Source organism: Sturnira hondurensis, unplaced genomic scaffold, assembly GCF_014824575.4.
Source record: "Sturnira hondurensis isolate 20B ecotype Veracruz unplaced genomic scaffold, ASM1482457v3 Scaffold0004271, whole genome shotgun sequence".
Lineage (NCBI taxonomy): Eukaryota > Metazoa > Chordata > Mammalia > Chiroptera > Phyllostomidae > Sturnira > Sturnira hondurensis.
In genome coordinates this window covers 3,717,297-3,737,966 of record NW_028076902.1, presented here as the reverse complement: position 1 = coordinate 3,737,966, position 20,670 = coordinate 3,717,297, and the positions used below count along the sequence as shown (strand labels likewise).

Sequence of the window (20,670 nt, the reverse complement as noted above, 5' to 3'; positions counted from 1 at the left end):
CGATAGTAAAGGTCTGCCAGTTTGGTGACCTGCTCAGGCACCCTCACAAAAGGGGAGGAACAATGCACACTGGTAACCTCATCCCAAAAACGTCTTAAGAAAGACTGGATGTCCTCCAGTGCACATGGCGTCTACCACTTAAAAAGCAAAACAAAATCAAAAAACCACCTCCTACAGGCTGTGTCCTCCATGTTTTATGATTAGGTTGGGAATTAGATCAATTCAATTGCTGCACCTACCTCACCAGTACCCCGGATCACGGGACCTCTTCCCTCACCAGTCCTGACCCATAATACCAATTTCAAGGCAAAATCTTGAATTTACATATTAAATAAAGTGACAGTAACCCATTACAACATAAAACAACAAAGGGCCCGTTTTCAAGGCACTGGCCCTATAGAAACCCACAGCAACACTCAATCCCCCAAGTGCTTACAGCACTGACAATTTCCAGGCTCCTCAAAAGTGGCTGACCGACTAGTCCTACTTCAAAACACAGTTTAAGGACTTTCAGTGAAGTTAAAAGTGAGTGTTCACAAGAAAGAATCTGAGACAGGCATGTACCCATTGCCCACCACACGTGGCAGAAGCTACCAAATCCAAGCGTACCTTCTCCTGCTGTGGAAGCACCTCCCACCATGTGAAAGACAACCTCCCTTCCACAGGAACCCCCTGAATGGGAACTTGGGGGCAATTTTACCCTCCAGCAGGACTTGTCCAGGGCCTCGCCCTACCTCTCCACAGGGTCTCTCCTATAGTGCTGGCCTGAGACACTCTGGGGTAGCCACTTCCCCACTGGCTGACCTGTGACCCAGCACTTCTTCAAGTCCCCCTCCTAATCTTCCACTGAGGCAACAATCTAACTCACTTACTTTGCCAAATGTCAGACAGAATGACCTGATTCATAGATAAGTTTTAATTGGCTATTTCCAGAAGCCAGCGGCCCCATCACACACTTGTTCTTGCCCTTCTTTTCCTGAAACATGCACTGCAGAGCTCTGCACACAGCAGGGGTTTGGAGGATGCTGACCTGGTGAGTATGCCATGGCTCCAGGGGAGGCAGTTTGGCAGTGGCCACAAGCTCAGGCTCTGCGGTTAGGCTGCACTGCTTGACTCCTACTAGCTGGTATCTACCTGTCTGGGTCTCGATTTCTTCATCTGAATAATGGGGATAATAATTGTACCTACATCACAAAATCAAAGGGTTGTCATGAGGAATGAATGAGATGACCCACGTCAAGGGTTTGGGACAACAGTAACTAGTATTTGCTCAATAAATGCTGTTTCCCACTACTGTCAGGCTAAAGAGTTTTCCACATGAAAAGCCTAACAACCAAAAACTGGTGAAAACTGAAGTGGAATAATGTAAGATGTCTGACTTATCAGATGGAGTCATACAGATTAAGTCCAGCAAGGGCAAAAGAGAAACTGAAAGACAACTTCTGGTTTAACTGACTTAAAGCAAATACAGGCAGCCCTGGTTGATGTGGCTCAGTGGATTGAGCACTGGACTGAGAACCAAAGGTTTGCAGGTTCAATTCCCTGTCAGGGCACATGCCTGGGTTGCAGGCCTGGTTCCCAGTAAGGGGTATGCAAGAGGCAACCACACATTGATGTTTCTTCCCTCTCTTTCTGCCTTCCTTCCCCTCTCTCTAAAAAATAATGAATAAAATATTTTAAAAAACAAAAGCAAATACAGGCAGGCTTTGCCTAATGATGTTTCCACCAAAGGTGGTCTATAACTCAAATGCAGTCTGTTGAACATATTTAAATGTACCTTACATAGATCTGTTTGTAATATGAATAACCACATCATCATAACTGTGGTTAAAGGCCAGATTTCTATGTCTGTTTTCTGTGGAGACACAGTAGCAGCACTGGCTTCTATTAGACTTCCCAGACACAAGCAAGCCAGAGGTGCCCTTCCAAAATTACACTTATCATAAGAATACGACGAAATAAAGCTACCAGGCCAATTTGATCATGTTCTCTAAATATAATCATTTGACCAATGCTAACCATACTACCTCCCCTATACACACACACTCCCCCGTTTCTTCCTCACTATACCACAACATGGACACATGACCACACACCATTTACCCTCCAGTGGACTCTCAAAGACTCAAAGCAAACTTTGCCAGGCATTTGCCATGATTATTCATGTACATCAACATTAGGAGCTGCTCGGAAAGAGACAAAAACAATGAAAATGAAAAAGGGGTAACCACCCCCCTTCTCGTTCTCAGCACTGGGGCCACAACATGACCGCCCCCATGCATGCACCACACTCACCCACTCTTCAGGCAGAGCGGCCACTTCCTGAGGAAAGAGGAATCCTTCCAGCATGCATCCTGACGCCATAGGCAGCAAGATGACAATGGCTTTGGGTTTACAATGAAGGGATGAATCACACACCCTAAAGAAGTATCACATGGCCTGGTCTGACTGATACCACTTCGAACTTCTCTGAGGAACGCTCACTAGAATTCCAAAGCATGTATTTCTTTAACTTGTTTCAGTAACCTCTTCAAGCACTTTACATAAAATATACTCAATTTTCACTCAGTTAATACCACAGCAGACAGTCTAGCAGAAGGCAGCTAGGTAGAAGACATTCCCATACCCCAAAGGCTAGGAAACCTAACACCACAAACCCTCAAAAAGCAACACCAAGGACGCAAGTACACAACTTTCTGAAGAAGGAGAAACCCCCGCCCCCCAGACACAGTGCAGTGTCACCACTACCTAGCAGTTATGGACAGTTCTCCGAAAATCTGTCACTGACACCGATTCTGGGTATTCAACACAAGGCCATTATCTCGTAAACTGTATTTACAACAAACTTCTTATTAGACCTCTTAATTCACACTTCTGCTTAGGTCACAGGAGGATGAAAGACTGAGCTATAACTTTACACAATACCTTAAGATTAAAATTTTCAAAAAACATGTTTAACCAAGTTTTAAAAACTTTTCATCCCAGCACCTCCTTACCAAGCTATTTATTTTAATTTAAAAAGTGGGAGGGGGCAAGGTGTTTGTTGAGGCTTTCCCCCTTATCAGTTGGCCTCATCAAAGGCAGGGCCAAAATAAAGTGTGACCTGTTCTATGGGATTTACAGCGGTGGTGACACAGGAACACCCATGTGTCCTAAGCAAGAGGTGGAAAATCACCTTCTCCCCAAAGTGGGCATGGACCAGGGCTCTATGGAGCCCAGTGAAACCTTCAGGTTACATTGGTCAGGACTGATGCCATAAAGGAGAAGCAGCTTTGGGGCATGCCAGGGCTCACCTGAGGTTTTGATGAGTCATTTGGATGACATCAGAGAAAAAGCATTACCCAAATCTGGGAGTGCTGCTATAGTCAAGGATGGTAACCCAGCTAGGCACGGGGTGGCAGACACCCCTCAGAAGCAGGAGTGGAGTGCGAGGGAAAGTTACTGAGGGTGGCCCTCACGGAGTTGCCCAGGGAGGATCTGAATGCACAAGGCAGCCTGCCTACACTCCAGCTTCTAGTTTTTACCCACTCAGCGGAAAACACACCACTTTCCATCTCATTCCACAAAGATTTTGTTTGCCTTGAAAAAAGAAAGTTAATTAAGGCGGTAAAAACCCAAGGCTGCCTGGGGTAGCAAGTCGGCTATCACCAGAGGTGTTCAAATACAGGCTACACAATCGCCCAGTGGGGACAGCCTCCATTCCTTGTGAAAGGGATTAAATCTTTTTCTTTGGCACCCACAGATCTAGTGTAAAGCCTGGTTCACAGTAGACACACAAAACCATTCAGTTTTGTTTACTGAATGAACTCTGTTTTCACACCGATTACTGATCAAGCAAAATACTGATGTACGTCTGAAACAGTCCAAGCATCAGGTGACCAATGAGAAACTAAGAAATAAACTGGAAAATGAGGTCACGAGATGACACTCCTGAGGACAAGAATCTGGAGCAATTCTGAGAGTCCTACCTCGAAAGCTCTTCCTCTCAGCACCTTGCTGTAGAGTCAAGCAGGTAAAGCATCACTAAAACAAACAGCAACTTCAAGGCTTTCAGATTTAATTGTGTATCTCATCTGAAAATCATTTAGAAGCTCAGGCTATCTACAAGAAATCATCCCTGTTCCTTTTGGCCTCGGGACATTAAAAGGAAGAAGGAAAAAGCCTGGGGCTGGGGTGGGGCGGGGCACTCATTTGTCTCCACAGGGAAGATCATGACTTTCCTTTTTCACTTTTGTAAGTACTTTTTGAGCTTCATCCATACCGGGTATATAATTTTTAAGCAATAGAAACAAATGCTGAAAAAAACTGAAAACATAAGTATTCAGCTATTTAAAGGGCAGGGAATGTACCTTCCTCATAATCCCTGCTTAATCCCACTATCTGACCTCAAAGAGAGGCATACCACCATCCACTCACTCCAAAAGCCAGAAACCTGAAAATCACCTCACTATTTCCCACCCCACTGCACGCCCACCCTGCCCAGCAATAAGTCCTTCCTTCCTTCCACTTAAATCTCCATCAAACCCAGCGGCTCCCACCTCTGTTGCCACCATTCTGCAAGCCATCACTGGTTTTCAAAGCTTTGAAAAACTAGCCTACTCACCTAGTTTATTCTCCACCTCCACTCTGGGCAGGAGTAATCTTTCCAAACACAAATCTCATCACACCATTCCTTGGCCTAACACCCTCTACGGCTTCCCAGAGTTAGAAAAAATAAATAAATAAAGGTGAGCCACAAGCAGTAGGCTCTAGTCCCTCTCTACCTCACCACACACATCATTTACTCCTACTGTGTCTCCCCCTACCTCTGTATGTACACACTCACACCTCACCTCGGTGATCATACCCTCCTCCTCTCCCACCTCAGGGCCTTTGCATGAGCTGTTCTACAGCATACCCTCCTTCCCTTCATCATCCTTGAGACATTAACTCATATGCTACTTCTATGGGGTGCCTTCCTTGACCTGCCTCCCAGCATCCTCTGCTTCTCCTATAGACAACAGAGGCCAAATTGTACTTCGTGTTCTTGTCAAACTTAACTTTTAGCACTTAGCACAGATGTAAAAATGACTTAGTGGTTACATGTGTCTCTTTCAACATCTACGAAGGAGGAAGCAACTGTCTCTTATACTAATACCCCTGTATTCAGACATATAGTAGGTATTCACATATTTATCGCATAAATAAGTTAATAACTAACAATCTATAAGTGTTAACAAAACAAAATAAAAAACACCATATGGATAGCAAATTTGGGGTTAGAAAACTGCCTATACTCCAAAAGGATATTGAATCTGATACTGAATCCAAATTAATATAACATTTTAGAAAAAAGGGGTTATGAAGTTTTACAAAGCTCTTGAACCACAAGTGGTTCTCATAAGTCCTATAAATTCAGAGACATAAGAGTTAAGCCTCCTTTAAATTATACTTGGTTTAAAGTTTTAAGCAGAACAGTTTAATCCAATATAGGTTTAACTAAGTCAGTGGTGGGACAGCTGTTTGATATGTCACCAAGCAGCTTCATATAATTATCCCTCAAAACAACTAAAAGCCTAAAAGTGGAAGAGAAAATGGCTTTTTAAATGTTTGTAATTCCTTTTTTGAAAAGGAAACTCATTCATATGGTTCAAAATGTAAAGGCATAACAGTGTCCATACGTAAAACGCCACTCACCCCATCTTCCTGGTTCCTCTCCTACTTCTGGAGATATTTGTACCACTTTTAAAAGAAAGGTAAGAAAAGATACTGAGATGATTTTGTATATTCACAAGTAGTTTTTCTCTTTTTTTACAATTAAATCTTGGTATAAACAAAGCTCCCCTAAAACAGTGAAATGATTCTGTCTATAAATATTGCGTATAGTCATCCTCACTCAAATCCGTATATTGAGCATGCATACACACAAAGAAAACAAGTCCCATATAGGTTTCTGGTTTGGTATTTTGTTTTAAATCCAGGGAGTAACAGAAAAAAAAGAAAAGTTAAATTATCCATAGACCAACACTCTTATTAACTCATACCACTAATGAAACAAAAACCTAACTAAACAGAGAAAATGGGCCCACACATTGGAGCTCTAAAATGATTTTTGGTCTTTGATCTGTGTGCCCACCTCTCCTATTTAACATAAACTTCAAACCAATAGCCAATCAAAAGTGGTTATAATTAGTATGGGCCCGAGTGTGACAGCCTTTAATGTAATCAGGCGTTAAGATAGATTTTTTTCCCCTCTTAAGTTTCAAGTAAATTAAGCTGAGCAAACTTTCATTTTAAAATGTCTGTAACTCAAACTTCTTTCCCACTAGTATGCACTTAACACCAAATTTCTGCATGATAGATGTGCTCAAAACGTTAGTTTCCTTCTCTTCATACTGATATTTAAGACTTAGCTTCCAAATTATATATGCTCTTCTCCAAAAATAACCTGCACCTCTTCAAAAACTCACTTTTGTATTAGAAAACAACTCCAGTCAACACTCATTACCAAATAAGCACCAACTACAAGATACTTGTTCTAGGTACAAAAGATGGGAAAAATAGGACTACAAGTCTCATCCCTAGTCTTGGGGGTGGGGGACATGTCAACAGGTAAATCACAACTGACAGGCTAGGCAGCTGGGGATAAGGACTATTCTGGGTGGAGGACCTCATTCTTTCTGGAGGTGCTGTTTGAAACGCATCCTGAAAGACTTAAGGAATGCCATTTGCTAGAAGTGGATGGGGATAAAACAGAATGACCAAACCATGCAAAAGCAGAAGTAGTGAGAAAGTATTCAGTGTGTCAATGGTGTAGACAGAGTGGCAAGAGCTGAAACTAGAAAGACAGTTTGGAAGCTGAGGATAAAGTTCCTTGTGTGCCAAGTTGAGGAGTTTGGATTTCTTCCTGTAGACAACAGGGAGCCAAGTGATGTTTTTCAGCAGGCAAACACCATGTGCAGCTTTAGTTTTGGAGGAGAGCAGAGAGTGAACTGGAATAAGGACACACTGGTGGCAAGAAATTAACTGAGGAGGCGTTTGCAGCATGATGAGGGCCTTAGGTCAGGAGCAGTGGGACAGTCTGTTTCAGAGTGAGACTGAAGTTTTAGGAAGGACCTGCTAACTGACTGTGGGGGCTGAGGGCTGAAAGAGTCAGGAGTCAAGGACAGCAACCTGCTTTCTAGCCTGGAAGACTGGGTGGATGGTGAATTTCAGATCATATTCTAGAAGTTAGGAAAATGCCTTTTATATTACAAGTTACCTCTGAGGTACCTACAGGTGACCTGGGTGACAGAAGGTTCCAGGTTGGGAAAAGCTGTAAATGGAGACAGAGAGCAGCGAGTCACCAATTTATAAGCTGGAGGAAAAGGCAGAAAAGCACCAAAACCTCTGGCTAGGGGAGGTGATGAGGGGTATTAGGCGGCCTCAGAGCAGGTCACTGAGCACCATCAGCACCAATGGATGTGAACTGGATGCTGACAGTCTTGTTCACTGGTTTAGGATGTTAAAAAAAATAAAGCTACCTTCGAGAGTTTCACATTTCTAGATGGTAAGTGGGAGTCCAGGTCATTTTGGGGGCAACTATCACTTCCCACCCAAGCAGCCCTCCCTCTTCTGGATTCTGTTAGTCTCTTTTTCTCTACACCAGAGCCTCGTCCATGCCTCCTGCTTACATGACAGGCCCAGAGCGGGGCTGGAGGGGGGAGGTGGGAGCACCCAGGACTGGAGGCACCTGTGGCTAAAAGATCACTCCTGTCACTATCTGAAACATTTTTGATTTGAGGAATTCAGTGTTATATTTGTACACCACATTTTTTTCTTTAAATCAAGGTCCAGCAGTCCCAAGAACACGAAAACAACCACGGTCTCTTCCCTGTGTTTCTTCCCCATTCCTTCCAGCCCTGGCAGCAGGTCTGCCATCCACCCTCTCGAAGAGAAAATGTATGCACAGAAAACCAGACTCCAATACACTGCCCGGTAAAAAGGGCGAACAGTTACGTAAGAATTTTGCGAAAACTTGAGAAGGCGAAATAAGGGAGCCTAGGAGTGCAGGAGCATTAGCTGTCAAGCGAGTAGGGGCTAGTTCCAACACTTGAAAAAAGAGCGGGGGCAGGGAGGGGACCGTGGTGGTACACTTCGTGTAAGCTGCAGTGGGAGGCAGGACTGGCAGATGACAGCAAGGGGCGAGTTTCCTAAATGACTGAAGAAGCGACTTGGAAAGCTGAGCCAACTACCAGAACAGCTTCCCCATGCCAATGAATCTGGTTTGCTTTAGAAGCAGATGAGTTCTAGAATTTTTATTTACTAAGAGGTTTTAAAATACATTTGATGCCACTTAATGTTTTCCCCAACCCCAAATTTTCTGTGAAACCTTGAACTTGTCAACCATGGTATCTTACAGGCATGTAATAAGACCTTACTTGCTTTATGAAATTTCAGATGTCCAAATATATCACATGTAATGCTGTGAGTACACCCAGGCTACCTGCACATAAGACACAGCACCTTTAAAGCATGCTTCCTTGTCCTCCACTGACATTTGGGACTGGGTAATCCTTTGCTGTGGGGCCATCCCCGCAGACTGCGTCTCTGGCCTCTTTCCGCTAAAGGCCAAGAGCACCCCTCCCCCAGCAAAGCAATTAAAAATGTCTCCAGACATTGCCAAATGCCCCCTGGAGGCAAAACCGACAAGTTGAGAATCACCGCTTTAAAGGGAGAGCCCAACACTTACAGTCTACCTCTTCCTTATCCAGTCCTTATCCACTAAGAATGTTTTGCCAGTTCCATTTGTCTCTTGGCACTCAAAGCAAAAAGAAAGTGCTTCCTTCCCTCATTTGAACACAAACTCCTAGGCAAATTCTGCCTAAAGTAATGGTGCTGTACCCAATTCTGGAAAGGAAATCCAGAGTGGACACCCACAAAGCTTCCTGAGCTCCAAATATACTACTTTCTTCCATATATAGATTTTGACTTTCTGGAACTTTTATTTCATCCACATAACAACCCCACCGTGTAGAAAAGCTGCTGAAAATATGTGTATAATGGTATTCATTAACTGAAGTGCTGCCAAAGGCTAAAAAGTTTCTTTTTTAATTGGCTTACATCTTCAGATTCAACCACAGAATTATTTTTAAAACGACCTGGTCCCATTTTAAAAGTACACACACACACACACCAGATAAAGAGGTATTTTGTATGTTTATTGCTCAGTCTTCTGAGGCCAAGGAGACTTTAAAAAGCAGGTGCTGCAGAGCCTGGCCGGATGGCTTCAGTGGGTTAGAGCCCCGTCCTGGGACCCCAAGGCTGCGGGCACAACCTCCAGTCAGGACACAGGCAAGAATCAATCAGTGAGTGCCTAACTAAGTGGAACAACAAGCTGATGTTTCTCTCTCCTTCTCTTCCTTCCTCTCCCTCTCTCTCTAAAAATCAACAAATAAAATTTACAAAAGAAAAAAGCACGCGTTGTACAGAGCTAGGCTGGGGTTAGGAATTCTGGATCCTAGGTTTGATTTATGACCGACCACTTGGTGGAAATAAGCATAGCTGTAAGATGGGTTAATGTACCCAATCCAACCCTCACTATGTTGCTGAGGATAAAACTGGAATCTTATTAAAGGTCTTCTTCACTTTGCCTAAGGTACACCCTATTGAAAAAGGAAATTTTCTAAGTAATTAAACCACTAAAAGTCTCTAAACCTTCGTATAACAATCCTGCCCCACAGTCCCTGAAAAAGGGGGGGAAAGAGATGAGATACCAAGCAGGCAGGGGAAAAACAAATAGAGCCATTTAAAAGCTTTATCTAATTACCCCCACTGAGACTTTTTTCTCTGCAGTCTGGCTGGCTCAACAAAGAATGCTGGGGTTTTCATTGGGCTTTCTCCACCCTATCAGGACCACCCGCCCTCAAGGAGTCTGAAAGGCCTCAGGTGAATCCTACAGGAGCAGTCAGTGCCCGGTCCTGGGGATTTTACAGAGGCTTTCAAATTCTCTTAGCATTACTTGCTTGAATCATACTGAACAAACAGTCTCCACCCTCTCCCACTCCTTTTGTGTGGAGCACCTATTCACTGGCAGCCACCTCTACTGATGGCTGACTGGCTCACCTGTATCCTGAAGTACCATCAGAAACAAGATTCACCAGTAACTGGAAGTAGCAGCTCCCTGTGCCCTCCTCCCCGGCCTCCCTTCCTCTCCACTGCACCCCATCTCTACCAGCAGTCAATGCCAGGGGAAGGCAAGCAGAGAAACAGACCAGCACCACTGGTGACTCTGTCCCACAGGGCAGCTAACACAAAAGGGAAAAGTCCATCACCCTCGCTCCCCATCTTTCTCATTCTTCTACCCCCGTCGTAATGCAAACACAGCAAATGGTGTTCCTCTCTGTATTCTGCCTCCAATGGGAGTGGAGGGGATTAAAAATAAGTGATGCATTTCAGGAAGCAAGCCGCATGCTTCCCCCCGGGGTTCATACAGTCCACCTTTTACCTCTAGTTTATGGGGAGGCCTCCCAAGATGTGGAAACCAGCATGTGACCTCTGCGTTTTGAAGAGGGCCATGGCTATTTCTACCCAAAAATCATTTCCTAAGTCAGAGAGAGAAAACTCACACACCCCGCCCCCTCAAAGGAACCCATCCAATTTCTTAATTATATTTGGATATAAAAAATATTACCCAACTCGCCTGTTCAGTAGGTCATATGTACACAAGTAACCTTGAGGCAGGGAAACTTTTGACTTCTAGAGGACTTGCCTTTCAACAAGGAGGTGATTACCACCCAAGGATTCAGTTAGCATTCTACCATTTTACCTCACTGGAAAAACTCAGGGCCCTTTAACACACTTCTGGTAGAAATGTAATGTAAATCACAATTTTTCCCCTGCTATTTGGTCAGTCCTTCCAAAGACATTCTAAACCTAATATAATTATTTTTAAAAGGTATTAAGAACTAGGCTGGGTAAAAGGAGATGGAGAAGTGGAGTGCAAAGGAGAAGCCCTATCGAATCCTAAGGGAGTAATAATCTCAGCAAAGGGGGAAGAAAACTGTGTCCTGTTATCAGGAGAGATTACATTGCATACTTTCTATTGATACTATGTTGCATTTCTATCTTTTAAATGCAAATCTGTTTAACAAGGAGTGAAGGCATCCCTGTATGGGTTGGGTAGATTTTCCAAAACAACTAAAAATTCTGTTATTAATAAATGAAGTACGGTGATGTTACTCACATGTACCCTCCAGCAGGGAAGGTTTAACCTGAACACACAGGTAAGGGACAAGAAGTCCGCCCAGACGAGCTGCCATCTGACACCAGAGTTGGTCAGACAGCGTGAACTTCAATTAAAAGACACTTACAAAAGAGAGATTATTTAAATATGATAACAAAAACAAAACAAACTTAACACCCTACCTTCCTGGGTCAAAGGACATGAAGGACTCAGAAACTAATTAAATCTAGTAAATAATGCAAAATGGGAAAGAACTCCCTTTCAAAAAAACGCTTTGGTTAATTTTAGCATCCTTCTGTTTAGCTGCTTAGCAACCCTTATCCTATGACCTTTTGAGCATCACCTACTTTTCAGAAGGATAATGAATAGACACATCAAAAGGATTCACTTCTGTTTCTAGTAAACACATTTAACCAATTTTTGTAGAAGCTAAATTTTTGTTGATTATGACATACAAAACCCTAAAGTGTAGGATTTTTTAAACTTTATAAATCAGAAAATCTCCTTTGCTAACAGTAATAAATGATGTTGACAACGGAGCATAAGATAGCAAGCAAAGATTTCCAAACTGGTCTAGGAAGTGAACCAACACAGCAATTCAAAAACTGAACATAAAAATGAAAGCTACATAATGAAAGCAACTAGCTATTGTAACTAATAAACAGCTGTTGATCCGGTGCAGGATTAACAAAGTTAGGTTTATTTTCAATATTCTGTGCCTGTCTTGCATGCAAATAAGACCTCAGAGGTCAGCCTGAAGAAATCTAAAATAAAAGACCCTTGAGTCAAAAGGTCACCTGCTGGATGATATGAGCAATTTGGAATGGATGCACCACCTGTGCCAGCTGAGTCAGACGCACATTCCCCATCAGTAACAAACACTTCTCTGCCATAGGGCTTAGATTCTGATTTTCTGATGAGAAATAAGTAGCACCTACAAAAACCCTGAGATTCATATGCCATATAACAGTAAGCAGCAGTAGCAGCAGCATTTAAGAGTATCACATAACCAGCAAATCCTCTTTAAAAACAAAACATCCTAAAAGGCAAGCAGCTTAACAGTATTTTTTCAGAATGATAAAACAGTGTAAGTTCATCAACAACCTAAAATGGAAGCACAAGCTAAACAACTAACTAAATCAAAGGGTTCTCCCATTCTTTTGTAAAAATGGGATAGGAGGGAAGGTATTTTTTCACACATTTAAAACTTGATAAAAGCCATTCAAATGTTTAATTCATCAGTGTAACCAAAGCTCAAAACACATCAAAGCAGGATCCATCAGCCGGTACCCAGAAGGCTCCCTCCAAAGAGCAGCAATAAAACAAACAAACAAACAAAAAATATCCCTAAAATTAGTGGTTCACCTTTGCATAAATTTGAAGAATAATTTCGAACTCAGTCCTTCAAAAGTTCTCTGTGACTCTTGAAGGAAGCACAGAACTAAACGTTGGCAAAAAAAAAAAAAAGAAGAAGAAGAAAGAAGTTTCAGCCAAGACAGCCTTAGACTTCCGGGTTACATTATGTGTTAGAACCATACCTGCCTACTCAAACAGGCACCAGATCTGGGGGATGCTTTTTAAGGACTGTGAAGGTGGTGTGTGTGTGGTAGTGGTGGTGGGGGGAGGCGTGGAGGAGGGGGACAACACCCTAAAAAACCCATTCTTTTCTTTGCAATTCCTCTCGCCCATCTTCCACTTCAATTAAACTTATTTCAGAATACACTCACGTGCATGCACAGACCACTGCATATCTAAAATCTTAAAAATATGGGATGCACATTAACAACTCAGTTTTTGCAGAAATATCTCAAGTCTCCTCTTCAAGACAGAAATACCTAGCTATTTCCAGCATCCTATCCAACAAGCAATCTTTAGTTCCATTGGCTTTCAAAAGGCTAAGCTTTAAACTCTAAAACAAGCATGAGGGTTATAACACCACTACTGATGAAAATCCTCAGACAGGTTTCTCAGGATACAAAAAAGCTGTATTTTTTATCCACCCTCTATCCCTCTCCACCACCATCACCCGCCCCCAAAGAAGAAAAAACTCCAAAGTGCCCCGAATGTGTGCTGCTGCTGGCTCTGAAGCCGTGTAGAATTTCGTAATGGAATGTGAACTGCTCGTCCGGATCTGGGCTCACGTTCTATCTTCTAACCAGTAAGGAGCGAGGAAGGGCAAATCTGCTGAGCAAGGAGAAATACTTTCCTCCTCTTTTATAACCCATCACGGATGCATCGCGGACGCAGGGAGCGAGCTGCACCACGGCGCCTGTCAACCAGCCGGTCCGCCTGCGGGTCCTCGAGCCCCTTGTGCCCCACCGCTACCCACCCGCAACCGCCCGAAAAGTAAAGTAGCCCAGCCGAGAAGCGGGCTCGATCTCCGCGTCCCGCACTCATGAGCCTCGCGCGGCCCCGCGAATGGTCGGGGAACAAGTCACCACATCCTCGACGCGACCCTCGGCCGGGTTCAGAAAACATGCCGCTTCCCAGGGAGGGGGCAGGCGACGGGAAGGACCTCCCCGCTCCTTAGCAACCATTAAGGTCGCAGTTTCCTAAGAAACCGCGAGCGGGGAGGGGGCGCGGGGGGCTGAGCCCGAGGGGGGGGTGGTGGTGGTGGTGGCGTTGGGTCCCCAGCCCCTGGACACCGCTCCCCCCGCCCCCACACCCTCGCCGGGCGCTGCGGGCCGGGATGGGACGAGGAAGGAAGCCCCAGGAACTCGCAAAAAAATTGGTCCAGCGGGCAGCGGACAAAAGTTTCCGAGAGCGCTCCACAGCTGGGCGGCGAAGCGGGCCCCGGCAGCCGGCCCCGCCTCGGATGCTCCCGGCCTCCTTCCTGTGCTCGTGACGGCGCCGGGCGCCGAGCCCCCCCACCCCCCACCGCGATGCAGGCTCAACTCCACACCGATGGCTCCCACGAAAACACGTACACCGCCAACGGAAGGGCAAGGAAACAATACGCGGACAGGGCTCCGGCCCCCGCAGCCCCTGGTCACCAGGGACGGTGGTCGGCTTGACCCCCCAGCCAGGAGCCCGGAACGAGCGAGGGAGCAGGGCTGCCCGCGGCCCCCTCCCGGCCGGCGCGGTCCGCCAGGGAGGATCAAAGTCCGCAAAGCAGGGCGCGGCGGATGCTCCCACCGCGCAGCCCTGAGCGGCACCCCCGAGCCGGCACCCTAGGCGAGCACCCCCAGATACCTTACGGCAGCAGGCGGGCGCCGTCATCTCCGCGCTGCTCGGCCTGAGAGGGACTCGAAAGTATGTAGGAGAAAAGTTTCCCCTCCCACATAGGGGGGGAGGATGTCGGGGGAGCGAGGGCGGAAGATGGAGAGCAACGCTGGGAAGATGTTTCAGGCGGTGGTGCGTGCACCATCCGAGTCCCCGCAGTGGTCGTTAAAAATAAATTGGGCGGCGGGCGCGGCGGCGCGGGTCGGGCCGGATTCCTGCGCTCGGACGGCTAATATGGATGCGCATCAGGTCTCGGCGGCGGGGCGCTGCGGCGGCCGCGGCGGCTCGCGCTGGGAGCTGGTTGGCAGAGCCGGCAGCTCGGGAAGGGGAAAGGAGCGGAGGAAGGGGAGGGGGAGGGGGAGGAGGAGGAGCGGCCCGGCGCGCAGCCCGAGGGGAGAGGGCTGCCCAGCTCATCCCGGGCCAGCCCCACCGCCCCGAGAGCACGTAGCGCGGCGTAGGGCGCTCGGGTCCTCGACTCCGGGAAACAGCAAGTTTGAAAAGTACGACGCGCTGTGCAGACTTCACCCTCCCCATCCCCAAAAGTTCTTTAAAAGGTCGCTCCCACTCAGCCCCAGACATCTCGCTGCCACCCGAGTCTAGGGAGCCGGAATCCGGGGCGCGTACTTACGGCCGGGCTAGGCGCTCGGCTCCCAGGCATGATGTTGTGGGGACTGATGGGCTTCGGGGAGAGAACGAGGAGAGATGCAAACTTGTTCCGGAAAAGGAATCAAAATGGCGTTTCTGGATGTGCAAAGTTCATCAACTCCGTAGTCACTTCCCCTCCTCCTCTTCTCCCACAGGGAGGGAGGTGGGCGAGGAGCTGGCGACCCCGGCGCCCCAGCCGTCGTCCCGGCCCCCGCCTCGGCCCCCAGCCCTGCTTCCTCGCCCGCACGCTCGGAGACTCGCTCTCCCCCTCTCGCCCTGATAAGTAGACACATCACGTGTTGCTCCTGCCAGTCTCCTGGGGACGTGTTACAGAACCGCCGCGGCGGCGGCGGCGGCTCGGGTTGGGGGTGGGAGGGACCGCGGTACCCGCCTGTCCCCCCGCCCCGATTTTAGCTGTGTGACCGCTGTTTCCATTCCAGGATGGATGGAGGTGGAATCGCCCACCCCACCCCCACCAGCTCCAGGTTTGCCCCAAGCCCTCCGCAGGCGCCCCGGGCCAGGGGGTGGGTCCGGCTGCCCCAGGGTAAGGGTCTCAGCCGCTGCAGCTGAACCTGATCCCAATCAGCCCAGAGCTCTCTGGCGGGCCACCTTTTAGGACCACCGTGCTCTCTCTCCCCTGCAGCCCTTCACTGCAGGCGACTCTCCTTACCCCAGCTTCCCATCACTTTACTCCGTGGTTTGTTCCACTATTTTAACGGAGGAGAGGAGAGAGGTAGCAATATCCTGGAGGCGTCAGAGGGGAGCCTCGGAGGCCCGGAGGGGGTGGCTTGGGGGTCCAGGTACCTGGCCTGGCGCCGCCCCTCTTAATCTTGGGGGTGAATGGTAAGGTGAACCCCACCCATGCCGTTCCCTATCCACGAGGTTCTCGCTCGGCATCCAGGTGGGGCGAGTAGATGATGGGGCAGGAGATTAAGGAACAGGCTCTTCACTCGGCCCCGAACTTCGTGCTGTTTCTCGCAGGGGGCGGTACTTGGTACTTTCAACTTTGATGCTGCCATCAGGGACGTGTTCCCCGTCCAACAAACAACGCTGACCTGGCCCTTGTCACTTTTTCCTCACCGCCTTCCACAACCGATGCTTAGGCGGGAGCTGCCGGCCCCCAAAGGGGCAGAAGGGCAGAGGTTTCTAGGACCATAGTGTCCCCACCCCGCGAAGGAACGGCTGATGCTGTGTCATCCACATTACCCTCCTAGGCATCAGGGAAGCCACATGCAATATCTCATTCTCCCAGAGGGCTCCTGTTTCAACTCTGAAGAGCAGGGGCCTCCTCCTAGCCACTCTCCATCTCTACAGCTCCCTCCACCATGCTTAGCCCTGGCTGCTGTGGCCCAAATTATCAAGGAGCCCAGGGAAACCAGGCCTGGCCTGTGCTTCCTCCTTAAAGCAGCTGACTTGTTTCCAACTGTTAATACTTTTCCTACCGAGGTTCTGAAAGGGCCTGTTCTCAGCCTTTGGAAACAATTTCAGACAGATAAAGGGTGACTGTGGGTGGAAAATAAACACCACCACACACCCCAAATCCTAAAGACAAACATGCTTCCTGACTGGTTGCAGAGAATACTACTGTAGAATTATGCACTTGAGACTAGTTAGGTAAGATGATGTTGTACATGTACAGAAAGGTCCCTACTCTATTTACTTCAACCTTTGACCATGACTCTGTCACACCAGCTCCTCTGAAGACACCTGCACACCAAAGTTTTAGGCCCAATCATAGGCCTTTAATTTCCAGCCTTCACTGGCATTCCAGTTTTCAGGGCTGTAGATAGAAGTGTCTAACTAGGGATGGACTAAATGGATGGGTTCTGGCCAAGACAGAACTCTAGAACCAAGCAAAAACAGTTGGACTATTACCTCTGACGTGAGATAAGGCTAAACCACTGCCCAAGAGGGAACTGATTCAGCTGGGTGTATCTCTGATGTCCAGATTCATCAAAATTAAGTTTTCAGAACCTGTTATTTTTCCCATGGTCTATTGTTTACTGAGGAAAACTGTGCAAAGAAGCTTTAGCACTTGAATTTTTTTAAGTTTCTCCTACCCCATGTCCCCAAGTGTATTATCCAATGCTTTTTTGAAGACAGATCTGCCTTCAGAAAAGGGAAGAAATGGCAAATCTTTAAGCAGGAGTCATAGTTCACACAGTCACCACAGAATTGGTGTCTGGAGCTTCCAAGCTGTAACATGTGCCAGTGACAAGGCAAAGGAAGGGTCATGTCGAGAATGCTACTTTATTCATTTGCTCTGTCCTGGACGGGGGGATCAGCCTCTCCTGGTTCCTCATTCAGTGGCAGGGGTTCCTCATTCAGTAGGAAAAACACTGAAGTTGGAATTTTGCTTGTGATTTAGCTTCTTCTATAGAATACATTCAAATCTGCAAAGCTACATGAGTTTTTCATGACAAATCACCACCTTTATAATGTCACCCAGGTAACACAACTAAAAAGAGAGAGAAAACAGTTTAAAAGTAACTTTTAAAAACTGAATTCTAATGATACTGGGTACTGTGTTCATCTTTTCTAGCTGATTAAGAAACTTGCAAGTCAAATGATCCATTGAAAGGTCTGTTTGTTCATATTATATATGAAGATTATTTATCTGACAAATACCAAATATCTAATAGTTAAAAAGAATCATGCTATCAAAACCACAATGAGATGCTACTTCATATCCACTCAGATGGCTAAATCAAAAACACATAATAAGTGTTGACAAGTGTGTGGAGAAACTGGAACACTTGTGCATTGCTGGTGGGAAGTAAAATGCTGCAGCCACCTTTGGAAACAGCTTTCTCAATTTCTCAAAATGTTAAACATTGAGTTGCCACATGACCCAGCTATTCCACTCCTAGGTACATATACAAGAAATGAAAACATATGTTCATATGAGAACTTGTACTTGAATGTTCAGAGCCATTATTAGACCATTATTCATAATAGCCTTTTAGTAGAAGCAACCCAAATACCTATCAACTGATGAAGAAACAAAATGTGGTCTATCCATACATGGAATATTATACAGCCATAAAAATGAAGTGCAAATATATGCTGAAACATGGATTAACATAGAAAACCTGCTAAGTGAAATAAGCCAGACTTGAAACGACAAATATTCCATGCTTCTGTTTCTGTGAAAAGTCCAGACTAGGCAAATCTACAGAGACAAAATAGTTTGCTTAGGGCTGAGGGTTTGGGGGAAATGGGGATTGATTACTCGGGTATAAGAGGTTTCTTTTAAGGGTGATAAAAGGTGTTCTGAAATTGAATGTAGTGATCACTGCACAGCTGTTAATATATTAAAAGCCATTGAATTGTATATGTTAAATATGTGAATGGTATGGTATGTAAGTTATATATCAATAAAGCTGATATGTGTATACCTATATAAAATTGTGTTTGGTTCTGTAGTGGAGAAGCCATACAAAAAATGGTTAATTTATAGTCTGTGTCTTAAGAGTTCACAATCTAATCTCTGTACATGAAGTAATCATGAAATGCAAATCCGCAACATATAAGAACAATGAAATAAGTACAAAATTCAGGGGTTCAGAGAAAAAAGGTCACTTCTAATAAGAATAACTGGCCCTGGCTGGCATAGCTCAGTGGATTGAGCGCGGGCCTGTGAACTAGAGTATCATGGTTTGATTCCCAGTCAGGGCAAATGCCTGAGTTGCAGGCCAGGTCCTCAGTAGAGGGCATGTGAGAGGCAACCATACTTTGATATTTCTCTCCTTCTCCCCTTCCCTTCCCCTCTAAAGATAAATAAAAAATTTTTTAAATAAGAATAACTGGAGAAAGCTTCATGGAAGAGAAAGCTATGGAGCTGAGCCCTGGAGAATGGCTAGAAATTTGGTAGGTGGAGATTGGATTAGAAACAACAGGTACAGAGGCATGACTGTAGCAAGTCATGGGTCCTGTTTGGAGATCAGTAAGGATTCCAGTGTGGCTGGACTATAATGTATACAGTAATATAGAGATGATGAGACTGAGAGGTAAGCAAGTTGAAGCTGCCCCACAAGGATTTTTAATACAATCCATGGAAAACCTTAGGTATGAGGGAGAACTAAAGTAGAGACAGAGGGAATGGAGAAGAGATTATCAAGAACCACTTCAGAGAAGGAAGTGATAGAATATCAGCTGACAGACTGGGAATGCGGGGGTGAATGAAGAAGTGAGGGCCAAGATAATGCCTGGGTCTTAGCCAGGTGACTGAGAGAATGAATGACAAAAGGAGAAACCAGGGGTGGGAGCACAGTGAAGTAAGAAGGTGTTAGACTAGGGGATATTGAACTCTGTGGAAAACAGAACTCTGCCATGTAAGAGAATCAAGAAGAAAAAGAATGTAGACATTGGAAAAGGCCACTTGGATAAGGTGACACATCTACTGAATCTCCTAAGATGTATAGGTGTCCTGCAGGCAGAGAGGAGGGTGCAGGGCCCTCCAGGCAGAGGGAGCTGTGAGTAGTAAGTGCAGGAGAATGAGGTGTAGAACAAGGTCAGTTTCCTGAACTGCAAATACCTCCCTCTGTGGCTAAAGCAGAGGGGGGAGGGGAGGCAGCAAGAGACTGAGCTGGAGAAATAGCCAGTGGGCCAGACCACCTAGAGCTCTGTGTATGTCACAGGTGATGCATACTTTATCAGTGAGGCCCTGAAAGGGCTTAAGGAGGAGGGTAGACAGAAGCATCCCTCACGGTACTGTGGAGAAGGGTCTGGAGGACTCAAGACAGGAAGGCTAGTAAGGAATTATTAGAAGAGTCCATCTAAGAAACAATAAGGATCTAGTAAACCACTGTCTGTAGAGGTGGAGAGAAATGGATTGATTTGAGACACAATTGGGACACAGATTCAACAGAATTTGACCAAGTCAATACATGAGAGAAAGAACAACAACAAAAAATCCCTCTGGAGCACTGACCAGAGGTGTCTCAGCAAAAGAAGGTAAATCATGGCAGCAGTGGTAGTGACCCACGACAGTAAGGGATTAAAGCAAAAACAGTGGGACAGGCAGAGGGACAAGAAGTAGATGTTAAAGAAATGAATCCACTGGGTTTGGTCCCAAGTGGTTGTGGCGTGAGAAGAAAAGAGCATGAAAGAAGACTGCTTCTCTGGTTGCAGGTTCAAGCACCCGAGTGGGTGGCGGGGAGGAGGAGGTGGTGTGTGGAAGATGAGAGGAGGTCCAGGAAAAATGCCTGGAGACACACTTGAGAGATGAAGAGGGTAGACATGAAGGGCTAGAGGCTGAACCCAGGGAAATGCCTGCAATTGGGTGGAGAAAGAAAAAGGAGTGACAAGTGCTCTCCCACGTTCCTGTAAAGAAGCAGAACAATCAAGGAAGGGGGTGGGGGGCACTGCCAAGGGAAAAGATGGTTAACAGTGTTAAAATAGAGAGAAATCAAGGCACATAGCTGAAAAAGAAAAAGAAAAGGTGAGATTGGAGAAACTAAGTTCACCTGAGAGTGGAAGGCAAGGCCCAGAAAACAATGGTTAAATAGTGACTCAAAGAAAAGGAAGTGAAGGCCATGATCCATGAGAAGTGCGGTGATACAAGGGACAGAAAGGAAAGTAACAAGAGCATGGGTAAC

The 20,670-nt window shown here is 46.1% G+C and overlaps 1 long non-coding RNA gene across 1 annotated transcript in view; it reads right to left on the bottom strand.

The window, feature by feature from the left end:
- The window catches only part of LOC118986423 (uncharacterized), a 59,617-nt gene extending 44,269 nt beyond the window's left edge, over positions 1-15,348 (bottom strand). The window contains exon 1 of the long non-coding RNA XR_005066375.1: positions 15,054-15,348. This is a non-coding gene — a long non-coding RNA (uncharacterized LOC118986423). The remainder of the gene's footprint in view (positions 1-15,053) is intronic.
- Between the last annotated feature and the right edge of the window lie 5,322 nt (positions 15,349-20,670).